Genomic DNA, 19,705 nt, shown 5'->3' with positions numbered 1-19,705 from the left:
CTATGATTCTAAATCATTTCATAGTATGAATCTATGATTCTGGTATGAATCGATGAATCAAAGCCATTACAATTATAAAGAAAATAATTTTTAAAAATTAAATAAAAACATAATCTTGGATCTGAATCTGGCCTCTAAGGCACAAATCCAAATCCGGATCAGATCTGAATCTGGCCTCTAAGGCACGAATCTGGTGACTAGGCAAAAGAATAATTACTCAACTTATCCTCATATCAGTAAGCCTTCTTAAAGGCATTGAGACCATCTAAGGATGCATTAGTATCACTACCACTTATCTCCTCTTCAATTTGAACCCCAATCTTCATCAATGGATCTCCAACAATAGGATGCCTCCTACTCAAGGCAATATCTCCATCCAGAAGGGGGGATGAACTGACAACCACCTTGTGGGTAACTTGGGAAGGCTTGTTAGAGGAAGGAATAGACCAATTATCAGATAGAGGGATTATGGCTATGTTATTTGTTCTTTTCCGAGGCCAATTGCTAAGTGTTTTTGGTTGTGCTTGGGTTTGGCTTGGGGCTCCGCACCAAATTTAAGGGTGGATGAGTGGGAAAGGTTTTTCAAGGCATCCAATTCACTTTGGTTAACAATAGGAGGAGAGATTATGTTATCATTGAAGGCAGATTTGAGAGCCTCAAGTTCCGGAATGAGTTCCTTCAAGGTCTTAGATGTCCTACACTTGGAGAATAGCATTGTTATTAACAAAAGGAACAGATTGGTCAGGGTTGGGTTCGACATGGGCCAACTTGGCTAAGGGTTCTAAGAGACCCTTCTAGGAACTAGGGTTAGTATTTATTTATTTTGTAACTGAGGGCAATGTTGGCTCATATGGCCTTCTCTTCGACAAAGGAAACAAGCATTAAAGCCACAAAGGAATATGATAGGACAAGAAATGTAATGGTCATCCAAGTCAAACTGGATCTCCTAAGGTGTGTCCATACCCCCAGGCTTAGAGAAATAAGAATACTGGCATCCATGTGGGGGAGGAAGTTATCCGTTTTGTCAACCTTAATCACCTTGCCAATCAGTTCAAGGATCTGTGGAATAAGGTTCCAAAGAAATGGTGGTTGATTTCCAACAATAAGCCAACAAGGGGAGGAGAGGGCTAAGATTTCATCATGTGTGGCCTTAGGCGACCTTTCGATGGCTCTAAACTTACAAGAGCCAATGCATCAAAATTGGCGTTTGATAAATTTCCTTTTGGGAGTTGGTAAAAAAAATGTCATGACTCAACCTTTGATACCCTATTTTCTAGGATTTTCTAGTGACTTTTTGATTAGTGACTGTTAGAAGTAGTAATCTTTGCTTGGTTGTATTTATTTATTAATGGGATAAACCAAGGTATCCCTTATGTATTTTATCCTTTAGTACACATGTGAAGGACATGTTATTTTCTTGTCCTCTAGTCCACATGTGAAGATAACTCTTTTTTGTAATTTCTTTATTAAGGAAAGTAGTTTATTCCTCCTTAAGAGGATATTGACACTTTGCACACACTTATTATGAATGGTGGCATTCATAGAAATGGGAGTTACACATGCAACTCCTTTCTCATCTCTATAAAAGAGATGCCTCTCTCATTCTTCACAACAACAACTTCATCTTTACATCTTCTTGATGTTGTTGTAATGAGCTAATTTGCTCCACAATCCTCCTTCCTCCTCTCTCTTTCCTTAGGCTTCTTTGCCACATTCTTAATATTAAACAAGGGGTTTTCTTTGCTTTCCACTTTCAAAATCTCTTGTCTCCATTCTTGTTGATCCATTGGGAAACTCATTTGGTTTATGGTAATATTCTTCACATTAAGCTCTCTTGGATTGTTTTATTAGTTTTCATTTTTGCTCGATTTCTTACGTGGTATTAGAGCTTTCTAATCCTTGTTTTGAGCATTTGTGAAGGTTACCATATTGGAGATTTTTTATTAATAAAGGAGAAGAGGAGCAAAACTTCTTTTTAATCCTTTGTGTTGCGAGTCTTTTCTATAAATTTTTTTTCTCTAACCCTCTTTGGAAGGCTTGCCGCCAAAGGGTATTTATATTTTTTTTAATTGTTCTATCAAATAGCATTTATGAATTCTTAGTTTAAAAAGTTTTTATTATTATTGCACAGTGTGCAATTATTATTTTTTGATTAAATATTTAAAATATAAAAAAATTTACTTCCCTAATATTTTCATTGTAGGAAACACTTCATAATTATAAGTGTGTTTATTTATTTTTAATTTTGCATACACTATTTGGATAAATCTATCTTATATATCTTTAAAAAAAAATCAAAAACAAAAAGAACATCAATTAATCTTCTCGTCTATAACTTTTGTTTATCTTTAAATCTTTAATAAAAAATTATGTGTCTTTCTATTACATTCAAATTTGAACTCATCTCTTTTTAGAAAATTTCCTTTCTTTCTCTGCCCCACTGTATCCTCACCTTCGGCTTCTCTCTTCTCACGTATCATGCTCTGCATGTTACTTACCAAACCTGCGCTACTGTTGTGTGTCGAGCCTCCTTGCTCCTCACGTGCTAAGCTGACGTCTTCAATTCCTTAGCATCTCATGCCTCTTTCTCTTGCATGAATCTTTGCTCTTACTATCTCTGCCTGCCATCCCTGCTACCTGCGTGAGTGATCTCTCCAGCCTTGCTGTTTGACGTTGTTGTTTGGTCACCTTCCTTGCAGCTCTCCTTCTCTGTGTGGCCTCCTCTTGCCGTCCCTCCTCACTTTCCATCTCCCTTCTAAAACGTTGTCCTCTCCCCTCTCGCAGCTTGTGCTCTCCTGGCTGCATGCTCTCCCCTACTGCCTCAGCCGTTACCTTCTCTCTAACGGCTCTCCCATCATCCCTGCCAGTCATCCTATCTAATTAGTATTTTTTCTTTGAGCTTCTGTCCTTTTTTTTGTGAGCGTTGCCTTCATTCTACCTGTCGTTTGTGCCTTCCTTCAGTTTCACCAAATTCCCTGGCCAATATCTGTTGGATTTGGCCTTCCTTGTCAGTAATGCCCTCACTGCCCTTCTTTGAAAAAATAAATACTTAATCATTATATGTATGCAGTCTTCTTAAGCGTTTTTTTTGTTATAATTTTTTGTCTACTTATTCGTATTCCTTTTCTACAACATTTTTTTAAAAAAAATTTACTTTACATCATTAATCATTGTCAGTTACCTGCATTTTTATCTATTAAAAAAAATCATTCATTTTCAGACCGCACTGTATGTAATTACACTTATAATTCAAGTTCAATATTTTACTCCAAAAAAATCTCTCTCCTTTGTTGTTCCTTATTAATATAAGTTTAAGCTAAATTCTCTTTCATTTTACTTAAGATTTGACTTATATTTTATTCAAAATAAAGATACGTAGTTTTAATTAGAAAAAGGGAGAAAGTTTAAACTTCATTATTTTTAAAGAAGTTTCCTTAGAATTAAATATTAAAACTAATTAAAGTTTTATTATTATTTTGTTTTTTAAATAAAAAGTTAAGAGTTTTAATATAATTATGTTTTTTTAAATAAATAAATAAATATCCTCATTTATAATTTCTTTTAATAAACTCTTAGTTTTTTTTGAATTTTTTAAAAGGGGTTTAATTAATTCTTTTTCTCTTAAATTATTTTTTTTTTTTTTTTTTTTTTTTTTAATTTCAAATTTATTTAGTAAAGGAGATTTTTTTTTAAATCATGTCAACTCTCATTCCTGAAATTAAGTTAAATAATTCAAACTACCATGCTTGGAAAACACATCTCTCCTTCATTTTTCGATTTAAGCATATTTTAGAAGTTGCTACTGACCCTTCTGTAGTTCCTGGTACCTTAGCTACACAAGACAAAAAAAATGCATGGAATACTGAAAATGAGGAAACCCTTGGCCTCATTGGTATATCTCTTAACCCAGATTTATATGTTCTAATTGCTCATTGCACTAATGCCCATGAAGCTTGGGATATTTTGAAGCAAATGTATGACAGACCATCTGAATCACGCAAGATTCAATTGCAAGATAATTTGGAAGACTTGAGGTATATAAATTTCAAATCCATGGATGAATTTTTACTTAAATTTGATTATATTAAAAGTCAACTAATTGGATTAGGTGTTACTCTCACTGATATTAGATTAATTACCATTATTTTAAAGAAATGTCTTCCTAGACAATTTCAACAATTTATTACTAATGTTCATTCTCAACTTGCTATTCCTACTTTGTCTACTCAATTAACGTATAGTATTTTTCAAAATTTGTTGCGTCAAGAGGAAGCTAAGTTATTGCAATTTGATACTCTTAGATCTAATGAACATGCATTTGTGTTTAAAAATCAAAATCAAAATCTTAGATCATCTAATCATGCCCCCAATAATAATCAAAATCAAAATTTTAATACTCACAATTTCAATAATAATCATAACTTTAATAATCATCACAATAATAGCAACCTATTTAATTCTAGACCTTCTTTTAACAACAATAATAATCAAAATACAAATCCTAATAATAACCATCCTAATCAATATAATAGTCCTAATAAGAAACCTCATTGTACTTATTGTGGGAAAGATGGTCATTTGACTAACAATTGTTTTAAGAAGCAAAATGATAAGCAACCTATCAATAACAATAATAAAAAATCTCATGGTAATCAATCTCGTCATGCTTTTACTGTTAGTTACAATGCCTCTAAACGATTAGAATAGATAGTTGATAGTGGTGCTTCTCAACATGTTACATCTCATAAAGAAGTGTTTGATTCTTTGCAACCCGATCCTTCGAATACTCCAATTCAATTAGCTGATAATCATAGTTGCAAAGTTGAAGGATTTGGTGATGTTAATGTTCCAAATGGAAAGTTACATGATGTTCTTTATGTTCCTAATTTGAAAACCAATCTTCTTTCAGTTGCTAAATTATGTCAAGATTATAAAGTTGAATTTCATAAGGACATGTGTTCTATTATTGATCCTAGCACTAATGCCGTTGTTGCTAATGCTAAGTTGGGTCATGATAATTTATTCAAGTTTTATGAGCTTACCTCTTCAAGGTACTCTTTGCAAGCAAATATTGATTTTAATGTGTGGCATGAAAGGCTTGGTCATTTGAATTTTGATTATATATCATTGATGCTAAAATCTCATATGATTGAAGGATTACCTCATATTGTTCCATCTAAGATTACATGCACTGGGTGCATGAGTGGCAAAATGCATCGGGAGCCCTTTCCCCATGGTTCATCATGGAGGGCATCTCATAAGTTACAATTGATTCATAGTGATCTTTTAGGACCTATGGAAAATATCTCCATTCAAGGTTCAAGGTATGCTCTTACTCTCATTGATGATTTTACTAGAAGAATTTGGATATATTTCTTACATAATAAAGATCAAGTACTTGATACATTTTCTGAATTTCATATGTTAGTGGAAAGGCAATCTGATTCTAAGATAAAGATTCTTCGAACTGATAATGGTACTAAATATGTTAATAATGCCTTTCATTCTTACTTAAGATCGTTTGGTATTAAACATTAGCTTACTATTCCTTATACACCACAACAAAATGGCGTAGCGGAAAGGAAGCATAGAACTATTGTGGAAATGGCTAGATGCATGTTACATGCAAAAAATATGGATTATAAGTTTTGCGCTAAAGCTATGTCTTGTGCCACTTATATTCTTAATAGAACTCCTACTAAGGCTTTGAGGGATATAACTCCCGAAGAAGCTTGGTCAGGTAGAAAGCCCAATTTACAACACTTAAGAATATTTGGATCTGTTGCTTATGTTCATACACCTAAACAAAAAAGGCATAAAGTAGATGCTAAATCTTCTTCTTTATATTTGTTGGGTATGATGAAAATACTAAAGGTTATAGAGTCTATAATCCTCTTACTAACAAAGTTCAAATTGCAAGAGATATTTGTATTGCAAAAAATGAAGTACATGATTGCTACAAGGTTCAAGATGATGAATTTAGTGGAAGTAATATTGTAGTAGTGGAGGACCAACCTCCTTCTCTAAACCCTACACCTTCTCTAAACCCTACTCCTCAAGTATCTTCTTGTATTCCTCCTATTTCTTCTAATTTTATAATGATGTTGATACTAATGATGCATTTATAGATCGTGACTCTTCTTCTAGTGATGAATCTATTACTACTAAGAGAAGACCTAAATGGGTTCAAGGTTTACTTAATGAAAGTGATGATTATCTTACTAGATTTGGTGGACTTAAACCTAGGAGAACTAATTATTGTAATTATAGTTTGATGACTTCTCTCATGAACTCTAATGATCCTCAAACTTTTGAACAAGCTAAGATTCAACCTCATTGGCAAAAAGCTCTGCAAGAGGAATATAATACTTTAATCTCTAATGAAACTTGGGATTTAGTCTCTTTGCCTCATGGTAAGAATTTAATTTCATGCAAGTGGTTATATAAAACCAAACTCAATGCAAATAATGAAATTAGTAAGTTTAAAGCTAGACTAGTAGCTAGGGGATTTTCCCAAATTGAAGGTTTAGATTATAATGGAACTTTTGCACCAGTTGCTAAAATGCCTACTATAAAAATTGTGCTTTCTTTAGCTTCAAAAATGAATTGGCCTATTCATCAAATGGATGTTAAAAGTGCCTTTTTAAATGGTGATTTACATGAAAAAATTTATATGGCTCAACCACTAGGTTTTATCAAAAAAGGTAGTGAGCATTTAGTATGTAAACTAAAGAAATCTATTTATGGTTTAAAGCAATCTCCAAGAGAGTGGTATTCCAAAATTAATGCTTTTTTTATTTCTCAAAGTTTTGATAGAAGTAAAAATGATCCTAACTTATACATTAAACATATTCAAGATGATATTATCATTATTATTCTATATGTTGATGATTTGATTCTTACTTCAAATTCTAACACTTTGATTTCTGATATTAAGTTTCAACTCAATCAAAAGTTTCAAATGACTGATTTAGGAATTTTACATTACTTTTTAGGAATGCAAATATGACAAACACCTAAGGGCATTTTTCTTTCTCAAAAAAAGTATGCTCAAAATCTTTTGGACAGGTTTCAAATAAATGATTCTAACCATGTTTCTATTCCATGTGAATTAAGAACTAAGTTAATGGTTGATACAAACACTCCTTTTGTTGATACTACCTCTTACAAACAACTTGTAGGAAGTTTAAATTATCTCACCCTTACTAGACCTGATATTGCATATAGTGTTGGTTTAGTTTCAAGATTTATGTCCAAACCTCAACAAACACACTTTAAAGTGGCTAAAAGAATATTAAGATATATCAAAGGAACTCTTAATCTAGGTTTATTTTATGATGCAAGTTCTACTTTTACTTTACAAGGATTTACTGATTCTGATTTAGGTGGAGATCCCAACGATGGGAAATCTACTTGTGGTTATTGTTTCTTTGTTGGTTCAAGTGCTGTATCTTGGAAAAGTAAGAAAGATACCTCTGTTTCTCTATTTTCTACCGAAGCTGAATATAAAAGTTGTACTAATGCATCTAACGAAGCTCTATGGCTTAGAAGAGTTCTTGAAGATTTGGGTCTACCTCAACAAGAACCTACACCTTTGTATTGTGACAATCAAAGTGCAATAGCCTTGGCAAAGAATCCTATCTACCATGCAAAGTCAAAGCATATTTCTCTCCACCACCACTTCATTAGAGAACACATTGAAGAAAAGAAAGTGTCCCTCATCTATTGCAAGGGTGAAGATCAAGTTGCTGATATTTTGACAAAACCTCTTTCTAGAGAGAAATTTGAATTTCATTGTAAGAACTTGGGTTTGATACCCTTTGATGTAATCTTCCCAAGTAAAGATTAAAGGGGGATGTTAGAAGTAGTAATCTTTCCTTGGTTGTATTTATTTATTAATGGGATAAACCAAGGTATCTCTTATGTATTTTGTCCTTTAGTACACATGTGAAGGACATGTTATTTTCTTGTCCTCTATTTCTCATCATAAATTGACTGCTACTGATAGGTTGCAATTAGTAAATTTTGGGAATATGTAGAAAATCCTTGAAAGAGTATTCATTCTTGATTTTGTAACTATATAATAGTATGTCATGATTTTATAAAAAATGCAGATTATAACATGAATTATAAATTCATTAATGCTAATGAATACACATTTTATTTTGAGAACAATAAATAGAAGTAAAAATATAAATGTAATAATAATAAGAGCCTTAGCCAATGAGTAGGGAGGTACTATGGTTACAAACTTAAATTCAACAACTGGAATTTCAGACCACTCTCTGTCCTAATTTGGGTCGGCCATTATGGCAGAAAAAAAATTCTGAAAGCACTACACAACCTTGCTAATTTTAACAACATGCAAACACTCAATTCTATTATTAAGTTGGAAAAATTGGAAGGCAGAGAACAGAGGGAGACGGAGAGTTTTCACAAGAAGAGAATGAGAAATACACACAGGGAGCTGGAGCAAGGGCAATCATGGTAAATTTGGAGGATAGATTTGATTTCAGCCTTCACCATACACTTTCTAGGTTCCTCCTTATGTTCATACTTTTGTTTCACTGTCAACATAGGAATTGTTATTTATATTGAAACAAATCCCAGATAGGAAGAATAAAAGTAAATTTTGTTTAGATTCAAATCAATATCATGTAAATGCTGAAATCTTGAATTATAGCATATCTTTTAGCATTTCCAGATTATCAAGAAATATGGTTTTGGCTTTTAGAATCCTATGCAGCTTTAAAAATGTCGATGCTTTTTTTATTATTACTCCAACTTATCTCTACTGCCATGCCCTTTCTGTTGAGTTGTTTCTGCCAGTCAATACCAACTTTGATACTGTCTAAACTCCATGGCAACCTGGTAATGGCACCATTGTAAATTGCTTCTTGGGAATTATAGAAACTCCTTTGTCCTTATATTATTTTTTATTTTATTTTGATAAATCTCTAAACTCTTAGTGCATCCATACTTGATGCACGGCCAGCATTCTAGACCCAGGAATTTCAATATAGTTTAGCTTTTTGTAATGTTTGTCTTTCTCTTCTAGATATCACTGGGTACAGATTTGTTGTTTTGCTAGAAAAGGCGTTCCTGGTTGGCATTTGTCTACTCCACATTCTTAATCATAAATCATCAAAGATTCTCCACTTATCACAGCAGCATACCAGATGCATATGATATTATATCTTTAAAAAGCCATCGCATGTAATTTTGCTTACCGAAGTGGAAATGCATGAACCAGAAAAAATGGATTTTGCTCTCAGGAAGGTCCTCCGACAGGAAAAGAAGTTGCAATAGATGTCCATAGTGAGTGTGAAATCTAACGCTTCCCAGGGTTTTAAGAGGAAATATCAAGATGATAAGCAGAAAGGTGATTGAAACAAAGTCAGAATATGAAAGGAAAAGGGCAAGGCAATTCAGGAAAGAATTTTGATAATAACAAGAATGGCAATAATAGAAATGATGTGTTACCTGGGGACACATTTCCGACAAAATTTGACCCGTCCAAGTTTTCGGGACATCCCAAAAACTTGGAAACCTTTCTCTCGGCTGTTCCATAAAATTAATGTTTTGGTTTTGATAATTTGTTTGATTTCCACTCTCATGTGACCTCTAAAGTTAAATTATTTAACACAAACATTATATGTTAAGGGTCTACAATTTATATAGGCATGCTTTATTCATGCTTTTATGTGAATATTTAAAATTTTCCTATATATTTTAAATTTTCCATATTTTTATATAGCTGTTCCCACTGCTGTCCCCTGTTCCGAGGAAAAAAAACAGTCCCGGAAACCCGTTTCCCTGTCCCCTCATCCTAGAAACCTGGGGTAACATAGTAGAAATGGAAACAATAGGAATGATTATAGAAAGGATAAAACTAAGGGAAAGCAGGGGCCACGTTATGGTTTCTTTGTGTGCAGTGGTGATCATTATGCTATCAGATGTCCTTAGGGTTCAAACAGGAAATATTCTACAACACAATGTCACATTCATGCAACTAATGACCATAGGCAAGCTGACTTCCAAGCTACACCTATTTGAATGATAGATAAACTTTTTAGTCATGTTGTTTCTATTTTAATTGATATTGGTGGCATTGAATGTTTTGTAGATCCTAGAGTGGTAGCTAGAATGCCTATTAGAGTAGGATATGGCCGAACCCTGGACAGTAGAATAGGGCCTTGCGTCGGGTAGTGCAATGCTTATTTTATAGTGAGTTGGAACTTTCAAGGCTTCTAACAGAAGTGAACCTCTATGGAGCCCCCTTGGGTTCGTATGACATCATCTTGGGCATTAACCAGTTAACTGAGCATAAGGCCATTGTTATTTGCATAGACAAAACAGTTGAATGCCTTGATGATGCAAGGAAGCCTGCCATAGTAAGGGGTGTCAAGCAACCCGTTGAGCTTAGATAGATTTATGCAATGCAATTGAAAAAGGTTAAGAGGAAGAGGTGTTCATTATATGTAGCTCATGTTAAGGATCTAGACTATACTTTTTGTTAAGATGAATATCCTATCTTGCGAGAATTCCAAGATGTCTTCCCAAAGGAATTATCTGAGTTACCGCTGAAGAGGGAGTTTGATTTCTCCATTGATCTAATGCCTAGAATTGAACCTCAATTTAAGGTTCCATATCATATGACTACCACTAAGATGTATGAGTTGAAGTTGCAATTACAATAGTTGTTGCAATTACCTCTAGGACATGCTTGAGGGAATGTATATTACAAAATCTTCTAGGTAATGACCATTATGAGTAGGTTAAATCAACTTTGCACAGTGATCCATCTGAACGTCGTTTTAATGAGTATACTTTTGATGACAATAGTATATTGAAGTACCAAAACACAATCTATGTCCCCGACCAACAAGGGTTGGGGAAGGTGGCACTTGAGGAGATGTGTTGCACTCCATTTTCAAGCCATCCAAGAGAGAATAAGACAATTGCCAATTTGAGGCCATTGTACGTTTGGCCAGGGCTTAAGTGTGATGTGATAGCTTATATAGCCAAGTGTTTAGAATGCCAACGAGTTAAGACTGAACATGTCCACCTAGCTGGACTACTTTACCCACATAACATTCCTGAGTGTAAATGGCAAGTTATTAGTATGGATTTCATCCAAGGATTACCTTATGACACGACGCAAGCATGATGTCATTTTGGTTGTAGTTGATAAACTAACTAATGTGGCTCACTTTATTCGAGGGACTTTGAAAGATGGACCATTGGCTTTAGGCAAGAAGTTTATGCATGAAATATTCAGACTACACAGTATGCTAAAGACTCTCATAGCCGACAGAAATACACAGAGGACATCACAGTTTTGGATGATCTTGAATGCTCCATTGGGTGCACATTTGAACTTTAGCACCCCCTATCACCCTCAGACAGATATGCAGACTGAGAGAGTAAACCAAGTGTTAAGAGGATTTGCTTCATATGTAGTATATGGATCAGCAGTACAAATGGGAGGACTACCTTCCCTTGGTAGAGTTTGCATAAAATAACTCTTACTATGCTTCCTTGGGTATGGCACCTTTTGAGGTGGTTTATGGGCGTAAGTGTCAACCACCTATCAATTGGGACAGAGTTGAAGACAGGATTGTGATTGGTCGTGAGATGCTGAAAGAAATGGAGGAACATATGACTTTGATCCACAGTTGATTGAAGGAAGCAATCAACCGAAGAGTTATGCGAACAAGAAATGCACTTTTATGCAATTTCAAATGGGGGACAAGGTGTTCTTGCGTGTAAGACCTCACAAAAGCTCAATCTCTTTTGGCAAGTCCTCTAAGCTTGCATCAAGATATGTGGGACCATTTGATGTATTTGAGATCATCAACCTAGTTGCATACTGATTTGCTCTACCACCCGCTCTAGCCCGAATCCATAATGTCTTTCATGTTTCTTTACTTAAGCCCTAGCATCCAGATGCATCTCACATCTTAGACCGGTGTTCCTTGCAGGTTCAAGATTAGGGGGTAAGTGTCATTGAACCCCACCCATCTCGTTGATCAGCACACCATTTGAGTATGTGACAGAGATGTTATGCAATATAAGATCTAGAGGGACCAATTCTCTGTTGACAGTGCCACTAGGGAGGATGCAAAGGACATGCATAGATCTTTTCCTCACTTATTTGCATACATCTTGTGTGTTTTTCAGCTTTCTAGACATGTTAGTGTAGTGTGTTCATTTTTGTTGTCTTTACTTTGGACATTGGGTCGATGTCTCTTCCAAGTAGGGAGAGATGTCACAACTCGACCTTTCAAACCCCTATTTTAGGATTTTCTAGCGACTTTTTGACTTGTTGACTAGGTCAGTTGGACCTTGACTTATGTCGATGTGATTTTAGACATTATTTTTATATAACAATTTGTAATTTGCCTAATTTTTTTAGATGTTATGATTATTTAATGTTATTTAATTATGCAAATTATTTAATGAAATTAAATTGATTTCATGATGTTGCATAGTTGAGGATGTATATAATGATGTAGACACTTACATGATTATATATATATATATTGTTATTTTAATGGATTATGATTTAATGGGTACTGACCTACTGACGTTGTCTTGAGTGTGTCTGAGTGATTGGATGAAGGCAAGAGTGTACTTAAGGTAGAGGAGGCTAGCTCCTCGACAGTGGTGGGTATGGATGGATAGGCTTGCACACACCACATAGTCATAGTATGCATCTAATGAGATGTTAGAATTTTTCTCTTTTTTTGTATCATGTGATCCAGTGGAATTTAAAATAAACAATATATTTTATTTTTCATCATAAATTGACTATTATTGATAGGTTGCAATTAGTAAATTCTCGGAATATGTAGAAAATCCTTGAAAGAGTATTCATTCTTGATTTTGTAACCATATAATAGTATGTCATGATTTTAATAAATAATGCAGATTATAAAGTGAATTATATATTCATTAATGCTAATGAATACACATTTTATTTTGAGAACAATAAATAAAGGTAAAATTATAAACGTAATATTAATAAGACCCTTACTTAGCCAATGAGTAGGGAGGTACTATAATTTTAAACTTAAATTTAGCAATGGAAATTTCAGACCACTCTCTTTCCTAATTTGAGTGGGCCTTTATGACTGGGAAAAAATTCTTAAAGTGTTAAAAGCTAGAGTTGTTGTTGCACCAAAAGATCAACCTATTAAGGCCTGATACAACCACTAGACTTATACAAAACAGGAGGCCGTTAAGCCATGTCCCGAATCTTGAAGGGGAACTTTGGCTGTTAGTCCAACAATCTCCCCATCAGCATTACCCGAGGAGATTCGAACCTATGACCAAGCTCTGATACCACTTGTTACAGGCTAAAGTTGTTGTTGCACCAAAAGATCGACCTATTAATCCCTGATACAACCACTAGACTTATACAACACAAGAGGCTGTTAAGCCATGTCACAAATCCCGAAGGGGAACGTTGGCGGTTAGTCCAACAGAAAGCACTACACAGCCTTGCTAATTTTAACGACATGCAAAAACTCAAGTTTATTATTAAGTTGGAAAAATGGGAAGGGAGAGAACAGAGGGAGATCAAGAGTTTTAAATGGAATAGATTGAGAAATTCGCAAAGAGAGCTAGAGCAAACAGAAACCTTGTAAAAGTTTGAGGATCAATTTGATTTCAGCCTCCACCATACACTTTCCAGATTCCTCCTTATGTTCATACTTTTGTTTCTCTGTCAACATAGTAATTTATTCATATTGAACCAAATCCCAAACAGGCAGAAAAAAAGTAAATTTTGTTTAGATTCAAATCAATATCATGTAAATGCCGATATCTTGAATTATAGCATATCTTTTTAGTGTTTTCAGATTATCAAGAGAGATGGTTTTGGCCTTTAGAACCCTGTGCGGCTTAAAACATGCCAATTCTTTTTATTATTATCACTACAGCTTATCTCTACTTCCATGTCCTCTGTATTGAGTTGTTTCTGCCAGTCAATACCAACTTTGATTCTGTTCAAAACCACAATAACCTGGGTATTGCACCCTTGTAATTGCTTCTTGGGAATTACAGAAACTCCACCATCCTTGTATTATTTTTATTTTTATTTTGAGTTATCTCCAAACTCTTACCACATCCATACTTGATGAGCGGCCAGTGTTCTAGACTCCGGAATTTCAGTATAGTTCTGCTTCTTGTAATATTTGTCTTTCTCTTCTAGATGTCACTGGTTACAGATTTGTTGTTCTGCTCGAAATGGTGTTCCTAGTTGGCATTGGCTACTCCACATTCTTAATCAGAATTCATCAAAGATTCTACACTTATCACAGTAGCATGCCAGAGGCATATGATATTATCTCTGCAATAGGCCATTGCATGTGCTTTAAGTAATTTTTTTGGGTGTGCGTTTGGTACTTTCATTGCTGCTTGGCATGATTGTATGGCACCAGCTCTGTTTGGTGGCGGGGGGCTGCCCTTTTTAAATTTTGATTGTTTCTATTATTCTTACCTTTATTTATGTTGTTGGTAGGCATTGTAGCCCTGTCGCCACCCAATGCAAGGCTGGTGCAGACCCTTTTACTGCACAGCTGCAATTAGAGTTAGCGTTTTTTTTTGTTTTCTTGTTTTCTTGGGACTTAGGAGGGATCGCATTTGAGATCCTTATCTCAAATTCGGTGTGCATCACTAAATTAGATATGGCTCTTTAGAGCGCTGGTGAACACCAATTCCATGTTGCACTTCTCTCACCATGATTCTTCAAGGCAAATAAAGGAGACATCAGGTATCACTACTTCTTATTAGCCCTCTCTGTAACAGATTCAGATATATATATATATAATATCTCAGAGCCAGCAATACTTCATGTTCGCTATACATTGTGTTTGTATTCTGGGTGTTAAAGCACTAACATACCTCTAGGAATCTATTTAGTAGATTAGAGAAGATGCTGATAGGAATTATAACTTCTTGGTTTATTTTTGTTCCAAAAATTGAATAATGATAGGATTGGAAGTAGTTGTGAATGCTTCTGTCAATGGAAAACTCTGATTATACAGGCTTCATTGTTATTATCCTTCATATGATATGCATGTTCATAGTGGTGGGCCTCCAGATCAATTAATGGTGGGCCTCCAGATCAATTAAAGGGTTGGAAATGAACATTTTATTTTCTTGATACAATGTTGAGATATTAGGAAAGTTTTATTTTTATTTTTCTTGCTTGAAGGGCATGCATTTAAGTTTTACACTCTTAAAGGAAATGATAGTGGATTTTGATAAAAATAGTATGAAATATGCTTCCACTCGATCTTGTTTTTTTTTGGAGAATGTTTTCTTTTTCCACTTTATTTTATGTGTTTTCTTGCAGCTGATAAGGGAGGGGTGTTGAATGTGGATCTCCAGGGAAGGGTCGAAATGAAAATGCTTTATTTTTCTTTCTATCTGCCAGTTTTTAAATCTGGGTTTAAATGCTTTGGCCAAAGTTATTTCTGCATATGATTTCTTAATATGTTTGGTTATGTTCCATCTCCCTCTCACATCCCTGATTATGTTCTAAATGTTAGGCATATGTGCTTTGTAGTTAGTTTCATGGCTGCACAAGATTCATTTGATCCACTAGTTCTGAGTTGCTAGGCTTCTCGGGCAAGGTTGACATGCTCATCATGTCACGAAGAGCCCCAGGGGAGTCAACCACTATGTGGTTGGGTAGAAAAAGCGCCTAGGCCACACGCCTGTCTCGAGTAGCATACGAACAGATGTTTGAAAGCTCATGGGGCAGGGAGTTACAGATGGACAGTTGTCTGAGGGCACGTATGTGTCATGTATCATGATGTACTTATTTTACTTCATGTACTTATACCTATGTAATGATGAATTATAATGTTGTACTAGGGGATGTTCGACGTGCAGGTCGGAATCATTGGATATGATCATTGAGATAATATGTTATGACATTATGATTGGATTTTATGCATATTTTTCCTCCTTATGGAATTAAAAGTTCTTGTTGACTAGTCTGATGGGTCTATCAACTTTGTCTCTTTTTTGAATTATCTGCATTTTAAGGGAATTGCTGACGTGGCATGTTTATGAGATTTACAGTCTTTAAAAAATATCAAGAATAATCCATTCTGTATCATACGAAGATATGAAAATTGAAACCCTAACTTTTTTCCCCAAACCTCATTCAGCGAACGTAAGGGAAGCCCTAGATGAAAGTTTAGAAACCTCTTGTGCTGCAACAAATAAAGCAGAATCTCTTAATCTACCTTTCTCTGCTTCTATGGCAATCGACATTTGCAAATTTGATTTAATGATACATAAAGTGGAAGCCAGTGCCTTACCTCCATCTCCTGCATTGCTTGGTTGGGTTGCTTCTCTAGTCTCTTGGATAAATTTTGTGCCATTGGGGAGATGATGTGATTCTACCACCACCTACATAGATGTCCGTACCCTAGACTGATTTGAGCTTATGTTTTGCTTCACCACCTGAAACTGCGTACGGTTTGGGTCTTCCACAGAGACATTTGGTTTATCAAATTGCACATTGTGCCCAGGCGTATTAGAGCCCATTAAATTGCTATGATTATAATTAATGTTGTTGCAGCCAGGAGGATGGCCTTCCACCCACAGGGAAGGCCTCCTTGTTATCTCTCCAAATAGGTTGCAGAGAGCTCAATAGAAAAACTACCAAACTCTAGCAGAAGTTTTGAGTCTAGTGGAAAAGGAGAAATCCCCCATAACCGATTTGTATGAGGCCATAGATAGGGCTAAGGAGATCATGAAGGGTAGGATGGAAAATGACAGAGATAGCTATATGCAATTACAAGACATAATTGATTAAAGATGGGGCTGACAAATGCACTCTCATCTCCATTTTGACAAAAACTATTTGAATTAATGCTGGTCTATAGTTTCTGGTCAAAGATGATGATGTTTAGGACGTATAGGACTTGTTCATATGCATAGAGAAAAATTGTCTTCAAAAAAATTAACCACCAATATACAAGCAAGCAAGAGATTTTTTCTTAGGCAAGAAGACCTTCAAACCATGTACTCTAACTTTGGACAGGCTCTCTATATTGTATATATGTACATTGATGGAGTTGAATTTAAAGATATTCTTACAAAAATGTCATCTTGAAATAATTTGTGTTTTCAATATTTTAGTAGAATGTGTTTCAGTCAAGAAAACAGAAAAATTAACTGGATGGCAAGATGCATTTTGAACCAGCCATATGGTTCATCTGCTTGTCATTATACATGAATGTATCTAAAGACATACATTCCAAGAAACACAACCAATTAATACAACAATAAATGAAGGACTTGGTAATTTTTTACCACCTCTACCTAAAGCTAAAGGAAGCTCAAGGTTAGACTTTAATAAACTTGCAATCATGACTAAAATTGTATTCATTGTGTTTTTCATTTTCAATTGTCTAGATAAATTTAGACATGGACAAAATCAGTTACTACTAAGATGACAAGTCAATTGACCTTGACAAAATTCATCTAGAGGCCGTGTGGATTGCCAACGATGATGATTTCATTGAACCTAAGGGTTCTGATGTCATAATGGAGGCCAACTTTGATAGTGATGTGGTTAAACGAATTAGGAGATGCCCTAACCTGTGACCTTCATAACTAATGCTTGCAACCCTCTAGCATAGCTCTCTTTGTAGTAGTAAGAGTCATTCACTACTTTTGATTTTTTGGAACTGTCTACTTAGCTTATAGGTTGACTCTGTACAATCTGTATTATAACTGATAATTTATAAATTATCAACAACTAGTTATTATTTATATACTACAAAGTATGCTTTCTTCAGTAAAATGTAAGTACGAATAGAAACAAAAAAGATTTATTTTCTTCAATTCATAGGCCAAACTCTCAATTTTATTTTCTCTTTAGATCTCTATGCCGTGGAAATGCCTTTAATTTCAAAAGCAACTAGTTTTGTCTCTTTTTCTACATCTTTTTATGCCTTTTCCTTTAACTCAATTGTTTCCCATTCAAATCCAATTTTTTTCAATAAAATTGTACTCTTGATTTGCTGATTTCTTGCACAAACGAGTTTTATTGCATACCCAAGTTTAGAATGAAAAACGTTCTACAATCTATTCCCATGAATTGTTGGTACGAATTCAAAAATAACAGACACGGAAAGAAACATCCATTCCTTGTATTGAATTATGTCTTTAAAATGTATGCATAGGCATGCATTCTCTACAGGTGTAAATGCATAGGCATGCATTCTCTAAAGATATAATTCATTGCTGAGTTCAAATCTTCTTCAATATAACAAATGAATTTATGAAAAAAATCTCATACCATTAGCAACTGCAATAGAAAATATAAGTTATATGCCAACTAGGCCACTATAGCCACTGCACTAAAAATAAATACAGAAGCATCTTCTGATAAATGAAAACGACAAACAGAGCCATATGAAGGAGAGGAGTTAACAATGTGATTCAAAGTGAATGGTCAAGCTCAAAACTCAAGAAGATATTTAAGTATCTTGAAATTGAATACGTATTGAACATGCTTGCTGCAGTGTTTCCAGAAGTGGGGGATTGGGTGCAAATCTCTGATGACTTCGACTAAAGAGGCACACCTGGAATGTGCCCTGTAAGTGAAATGCTAAAACAAAAAAGAGAAAATTCATCGAATCTATATGAATGATTCCATCTAGACAAGGCTGAAAAAAAGAAAATTAGCAGTTTTTATGAAGATCAAAATGACAAAATCTAACCCGCGGCAATCACGTGGATTCTAAGCTCGTGGTTTGACTTAAATGGGATTTTCCAAGTTCTTTCGTCCTCCGGAGTTAGTATATTTGAACAGGGTTTCTTATGTTGCTTATCAGTAACTCCTTTCGGATACCTGAACTGAAAATGTTACCAGTCGGGCAAAATATATATTCAAAATATGAGACAAGGAAATTTAACTTGCAGCAAGTTAATGAAATAAAAATGCAGCCATGCCTTGGAAGGAAAAATATACTTGTTGAATGGGGCTTCTTTCTTCTTTCCTGTTTCTTGGCTGCGGAGACTGCTACTTTATCTATCTCTCGCGAATTTAAGGCCACTATCTTTGTACATCCTGAAAATTCAGATTTAAAATTTGTAAGTTACCAAGGATAAACAAATTGAATATTTCGGACTCTTTTTTGAGGAGGGGTTCCATGGTGGATTATCATAGCCAGGCTTACTTTGAATGCGGAGGATAAGTTACTGGAGGATAAGTTAAGTTCCATTGCAGTGTAGGGCTGTATTAATGCGAGGCTTCGAGAATACTTGTGAGCGAGGTTGAAAAGTTTTCCTTAAGAATTGGTTTGCTATGAAATTAATTTTTTTATTCAATTTAAGTTAATTAAATTAGTATAGATATTTCAAAAAAAAAATTATTTTAAAGATGTTGGAGATAGTAGTTTAGTGTCGATATTAAGTGTTTTCTAGTGTTTACTATTTGATGCATATGATTTGTGGGATGCATTTAATGTGTTTTCCCTATAAATTATTTTTATGTTTTGTTTTTATTATGTTTATGTTATAGTTTTATATTTTTTAATTTTAGAATTTTTGTTGTATATTTTTCTATGTATTCAAAAAGAGAAATTTATTGCACCAATGTATTATTAGGTTGTCAAAAACTAATGGGTTTTCTCCTTTTCACCTAGTTTGAAGTTTGATTTTTGAACAA

At 34.6% G+C, this 19,705-nt stretch overlaps 1 protein-coding gene across 8 annotated transcripts in view; it reads right to left on the bottom strand.

Annotated features, from left to right (window-relative positions):
• The window catches only part of RRF (ribosome recycling factor, chloroplast precursor), a 135,606-nt gene extending 116,281 nt beyond the window's left edge, over positions 1 to 19,325 (bottom strand). The window contains exons 1-3 of one of the 8 annotated variants that reach the window (XM_089825884.1): positions 19,215 to 19,325; positions 18,988 to 19,105; positions 18,756 to 18,891 (exon numbers count right to left, since the gene is read on the bottom strand). The gene's annotated coding sequence lies outside the window, so the exon portion shown is untranslated. Of the gene's footprint in view, positions 1 to 18,755; positions 18,892 to 18,987; positions 19,134 to 19,214 lie in introns of those variants that run through there. The other 7 variants (XM_089825885.1, XM_089825883.1, XM_089825887.1 and 4 more) reach the window with 7 other exon arrangements.
• Between the last annotated feature and the right edge of the window lie 380 nt (positions 19,326 to 19,705).

The sequence above is a fragment of the Cupressus sempervirens genome, chromosome 4, assembly GCF_028749045.1.
Source record: "Cupressus sempervirens isolate cs-2001-9-10 chromosome 4, ASM2874904v1, whole genome shotgun sequence".
In the NCBI taxonomy this organism is placed as follows: Eukaryota; Viridiplantae; Streptophyta; class Pinopsida; order Cupressales; family Cupressaceae; genus Cupressus; species Cupressus sempervirens.
This window is presented reverse-complemented; position numbering and strand designations above follow the sequence as displayed.